Source organism: Galeopterus variegatus, unplaced genomic scaffold (assembly GCF_000696425.1).
Source record: "Galeopterus variegatus unplaced genomic scaffold, G_variegatus-3.0.2 Scaffold7048, whole genome shotgun sequence".
NCBI lineage: Eukaryota > Metazoa > Chordata > Mammalia > Dermoptera > Cynocephalidae > Galeopterus > Galeopterus variegatus.
In genome coordinates, this window is record NW_007733159.1 from 15,672 (window position 1) to 21,998 (window position 6,327).

At 44.7% G+C, this 6,327-nt stretch overlaps 1 pseudogene; it reads left to right on the top strand.

The window, feature by feature from the left end:
* The first annotated feature begins 255 nt into the window (after positions 1-255).
* On the top strand, positions 256-865 carry LOC103607023 (annotated as a pseudogene).
* Positions 866-6,327: the final 5,462 nt, after the last annotated feature.

Consider the following 6,327-nt stretch of genomic DNA (forward strand, 5'->3'; position numbering starts at 1 on the left):
CCCCCTAGCCACAGCTGGCTGGGCCAGAGATAGACACCTGATCCAAACCAGGCCAATTAGATGCTCTCCCCCAAGAATTCTGAATTGCATTTCAGAGACCCTGGTTGGTTTCTGCTAGAGGCTGGAAATGAAATGACATTAATTGGGAGCTATGGGGCAGCTATGTCCTGCTGTGCTCAAAAATAAGTAGATTTCTTTTTCAGTCACTGCATCGCGAGGTACCGTGAGCAGCAAAGTCTCTGTGACCCCCTGTAGGAGGCGTGCAGGAAGTCCTGCACCGGAACCAGCATGAGTGTCGGAAGTTTGGGGAAACAGTGGAGCTGCAGCTTGAAGAACTATGATCCTCAGAAGGACAAATGCTTTTAGGCACTGTCGGCTTAAGTCCATTCTCCGCCGCTCTCTGCCGTGTCCTGGGGGATCAGCAGCCCTGTGACAAGGCCAAGGCTGTGGATATCCCCTACATGGACATCATTGAGGTGCTGAAGAAACTCAACAAGAGTAAAAAGTTGGTCAAGAAGCTGGCCAAGAAGGATGATGCTTTTTTGGCCTTGGGGTCTCTGATCAAGCAGATCCCACAAATCCTGGGCCCAGGCTACGTAAGGCTGAGGAAATCCCCTCCCTGTCGACACAGGATGAAAACATGGTGGCCAAAGTCAATGAAGTGAAGCCCACAATCAAGTTCCAGATGAAGGAGGTGCAGTGTCTGACCGTGGACATTGGCCATATGAAGATGACAGATGATGAGCTTATGTATGACATCCACCCGGCTGTGAACTTCCTGGTGTCGTTGCTTAAGAAGAATCGGCAGAATGTCTGGGCTTTATAAATCAAGAGCACCATGGGCAAGCCTCAGTGCCTGTATTAAGGCACATCCCAATAAATCCTAGTGTCACCATCACAAATAATAACAATAGTTAGAGATGGCCAGATGTGAGCAGGAGAGAGACACAGTGGCAGAGTGAAACACACACACACACACACACACACACAGAGAGAGAGAGAGAGAGAGAGAGAGAGAGAGAGAGATTGGCTGTGGTTCCTCCCCTGGGTTTGGAGAGGTACAACAAAAACTTTAGGTTTCTGTCTCTTGCAACTAGGGCTGATATTTATAATACTTAACAACCAATAAGGCCCAAACACCAACCAATCCAGAGGGAACTCACCATAAACAACTGGAGTGGCCCCACTGCTGCACACTGGGTGCCCACCAGCTGCTTGACATCCAAGGCGCACCGCAATCTGGCCTGGAGTACACTGCTGTCCACAGGGTGTTAGGCTGGGGGGAGGTTTGGCCTAAGAACCTCAGATCACCAGGAGTGGGAGTCACGGTGGCAGCCTGGCACAGAAACCCCAGTGTGATCACACATTTGCTTTGTAGCCCACTGGGGAGTCAGTATCTCTGGCAGACAACTCACAGATGGGGTTTTTGTGATAACGTCCAGTGCTTTTCTGGCTTATTTACTCTGACCCTTGGAAGAACGCACACAAGCACCCTAGAGGGGGGTGAAAAGCCTATATCTGATCTATGTGAAAGGGGCTGGAAAGATCCATCCCTGGGTAACAGGATTTGGGAAATTTGCCACTTCCTCTAAAACAGGACCTGTAATCTGGGTCCATGGAGCTCCTTGATGGAATTCAGGGACTGTGAATGCCTAGATATTATGTGCAGGGTTTTATGGGCATTCACAGATTCCCAATATCAGATACTCCAATGATATGACCAAGATAAAACAAAAAAGCCCAGGAGCCAATGTTTGGGGAAAGGGTCAGGTTTACTTTTTATTATTTTTTAAATTAAGTCAGTTGGGAGTCAACAAAATCAGTAAATGCTCACACAGCCTAATTCTGCTCAGGAACAAGAAATTGACAGACTATTCCTCTCTAAACTGGGAAGAATTTCTCCCTGACTCCTCGTCTCCTCCACAGTTTTCCTGCTCCATCAGTAAAAACACAAACAAGTGTAACCCAAAAGCCGGAGAGGAATTGATCTCTGAAGTTTCACCCTGAACATTAAACCTAAGTCTGGTTTCCTATTGAGATCTCCTGTTGAGCCAAACCTTTGTATGAGAGCTACACAGTCAGATGATTTTTTTCTTGCCTTAGATTTTGAGGATAACTGCTCTGCTTCTTGTTCAACAAAATACGAGGTAAGTTGTTGCAACTCACAACAAAAAAAGAGATTTATGCCCCATCTTACAATAGAGCATAGTGTGCATGTTTCCTTTCTAAGAAAATGAAGTTGACCTCAATGCACTGAAGTAGAGTTCAATATTCATAATTATAAGTCATAACTCACAATCTGAATTTTTTTGAATCAGCAATTTTGCCCTAGAAGAGATTTTGGGTTAAGGTATACGGAATACAAGGAGTCTTCAAAAAGTTCACGGAAGGATTTGTATTATCTTTTCATTCAATTTTTGCACGAACTTTTTGAAGAACCCTCACATGTTATTTTTTTCATTAAAGAAAGCAGAGAAAATATATGAGGATACTTCAAAAAGATGGTGGAAAAATAGAATTGAAAAATAATATGAATATTTCCATGAACTTTTCAAGTACTCTCGTATATGCAGTTCTTTTTTTCAAAGCTTTAGATGAATTAATTCCAAAATTCTGTTCTGAATTGCCAATTGGACCTGCAGCAACCACGTGGTGGTGGTCCTTGGGATATTTAATTCATCATCATTAATAAGAATCCTTAAGATTTATTGAGTGCTCACTATGTGCCAGGTACCCTACTAAACACTCTAGCTACATTATCTGGTTTTATCCTCACAACAACCCTCCCATCAACTATTATCATCCCAAGTTTACAGAAGAGGAAATTGAGGCATACTGAGAGAGAGGTTCAGAAATTCGGCCACAGGTGGGGCAGAGATTGGGAACCAGGTCTGTTTTATTTCAGTGTTTACTCTGAACCACCATGTCCCTATCACTAAACTCGAGACTCTAAAAATATCACTACTGCCTTAAGGATTTAGCGATATAGTTTGTAACCTTACAAATAGTCCCACCCAGCATTTCCACCCCTCTTTCAATTAGCCTATGTTAAACTTTAAGTAGCGTATCAGCTAGCTATTGCTGCATAATAAACACTCCCCAAAGTAAGTGGCATTAAACAATAAGTATTTATGATTGCTCACGAGTCTATATGAGTCAGCTGAGCAGTTCATCTCGTCTCAGGTGGACTTACTCAGGTACCTGAGGTCAGCTGTGGGTTACATAGGTAGGGGTGCTGATGTTAGCCAGGCTCTCCCACAGTTGGGAGTCTATTGGTTGAAGATGTTAGGATGTTAGGAAACTGGGCTCTGCTCTGTGTGAGTCTCATCCTCCAGCAGGCTAGCCTGGGCTTTTCTATGTGGTGGTGGCAGTGTTTCCAGAGCAATCAAGAGAGAGCAGAAGAGTTCCAGACCCCTGTAGGCCAGTCTTGGAGCTAACAGAGTCACTTTGGCTGCATTCCATTAGCCAAAGCAAGACCCAAAGCCCAGTCCAGAGTCAGAGCGCACAGGGACTAGAACTTCCCATTGCAAAGGGTGTGCCCCAGCAGTAATTAATTGGGGCCAACAATGGAATTAATCTTCCACAATGAGTAGCTATGAAAACAGTCTGTCTCCTATTTTGATACCAATAGCAATATTGGTTGAATGTAGAGGATGTGCCGGACTCTGTCCCAACCGTTCTATGAGACAGATACTAATGCAATCACCTCTTATACTCATATGGAAAAACAACAACAACAACAACAACTGAGGTTTAAAGAAATGAAGAAACTTGCTCACGGTCCCCCACTTCTGCACAAAGAACTAGTCTTAGCTTTCACTGGCTCAGTCCAGCCAACTGGGCCCTGAGCCAGGAGCATTGGTGGCTTTTTTCCTTAAAAAGCTCAAAAAAAGATCTATTCCTACCTGGTCCCGAGTGTATATTCAAAGGGCTTAGCCCTTTGACATTTGCAGGCCTAATGAAATTGATAGGACCCCAGAGGGCATGGCTCTGAAAAAGTCCCTTCTCAATTTATTGCTTTGGCAGCTTTTGCACACAGAGGGTGTGCAGTGCCCGCTGGTTTAATAGCCTTCTCTGCAATGATGTCCAATGTAAGCCTTGGCTGTCAGCTGTCATGTCCTGTAAGGATAGTGGAGGGAAGATGAGGAGCTACAGACCAGACACCTCTTCATCTGCAAAATGATAAATATTTAACCTGACCATCTCTCGTGGAATATTTGGCAGGACTCAGGGAAGCAATGATTTGAACATGCTTTACAAAGATAAAGGTGAGACGTAGGGGTCCAAGGCAGAGCAGGGGGCACAAGGAAGTAGAACCGAACAAGAGACTTGAAGAAAGAGGGAAGAATAGGATCCTGGAGAAGAGAACAGTGAAAAGGTGCAATATTGTACCCAGAACCTGCACAGGTAGGTGCGGTTTTAGGTTGCATTCAAATCCCAGCTCTCTTGCTTCCCCAGACCCTTGTGTGAAAAGCAGACAGCCCCTCACTCACAGGAATCCATTGGCTACACTGCCCCCTGCTGACCATCATTCGTAAGAGCACAGACGCGGAAGAGCTGGTAAAAAGGATGAACTTGGGTTTCAGAGACCAGCAGAGGCGGCAAGGGGGTGAGGAGGCTGGTGGTCTCCTAGACCACACATGTGCCAAGGAACTTATGAGGACTTCTGCCTGCGCAGTCCCAAGTCCGCTTATCAGGCCTAGTTCAGCAAATCCTCTCCCACTCCCTTTCCTTTCTTTTCCCAGGGATCCAGAGAATCAGCATTGTTTCCTTTCCCGCAGACACTGCTACCCTCTGTTCTGTGAACTGTAGTTGTAACATGAGACCCAGCTTCCTAACTTCTCCATCCTTTGCAAAGACAAAGCCCAAGGGTCGCATTTATTTCCAGAGTTTTATTACTAATCACCACGGGGAAATGGGTAGGGGGATGCAGTTCAGCAGAAATTGCAACCGCATTACAAATGTTCTGGATTCCCATCAAGTCCTTGGATCTTAGTCTTCTTGGTTCTTAGTCTATAGTATCTGGCTGTCCCTGAAGTATTGCCTGAAAGCGAAAGCTCTTTAAGATTTTTTTCCCTCTGCTTTTATTCCTGAGGGAGAATTCTCCAAGCTACTCCCCCGACCACCACCTGACTTTTGGCCCATTGTAGCAGGACTCACTTCCTCCCAAATGGCTCCTTTCCCCAGCACTCGCTCTGATGATGAAATGGTGGCAGGTGCTCAGTTGTCCTCTAGCTAAAGCAGAGCTTCCAAAGGCGACACACGCACGCCCAGGGAACTCTGGTCGAGGTGGTCACTTGGGTACTTCCAGCTCACTGGAATCAGAATGAGCAAAAAGTTCCTCTGGCTTCGAATAAATTGTAACTTCCAGCAAACCTCTCGAGTCTCCACGCTGGGCTGAGCATTTCAATCACACAGAAGATTAAGAGAGGAGCGTGCCCTCTGTGTGTCACAGCTGAAAATGTGGCTCACACTCACATGGTGTGACCGAATAATAATGACAATATTTGCTGAATGCTTACTATGCGCCAAGCACTGCTCTAACTCTGTACATATGATAAATCAATAACCTTATGAGGTGACATCTATTGTCATTATCCTCAGCTTATAGATGAGGAAACTGCGGCAACAAGAAGTTGCCCAAGTGACTTGCCTAAGGTCACAGAGTTCGTAAGCAAGAGAGCTGGGATTTGAATGCAGGCTCTCTGGCTCCATCACTCGCCTGCATAACCACTCTGCTATACTGCCCGTTGACGACAAGCCATGAGACCGAGCTACGTGGCTTGTGGGCTGTGGGAGTCGGATGAGTTGGCGTTTTAATCCCCACTGTGCCACTCTGTCACTTGCTATCTGTGTGAACATGGAAAATCTACTTAAATTCTTGAAGCTTCCATTTCCTCATCTATAAAGTAGGATCTACCTCAGATAATTATGACAAATATTAAATAAAATGATGCCTATGAAGCACATATCACAGGGCCTGGCAAACACTAAGCACTTAATAAATGATGACTACTCTTTTATTTCTTAGATATATTTTTTTCTTTCAAATTATAGTCTTTATTTTTTTATTTTATTTATTTATTTTTTTCCTTTAAATTTTTATTTTGTCGATATACAATGTGGTTGATTATTATGGCCCATCACTGAAACCTCCCTCCCTCCTCCCTCTCCCCCCTCCCACCCAACAATGTCCTTTCCGTTCGATTGTTGTAACAACTTCAAAGGACTGTAGTTGTTATATCTTCTTCCCCCCCCCCCCCCGCCGTTTTTTTTTTTTGGTTGGGAGGGGGTTTTTTTTTTTTTTTTTTTTTTTTTTTTTTTTTT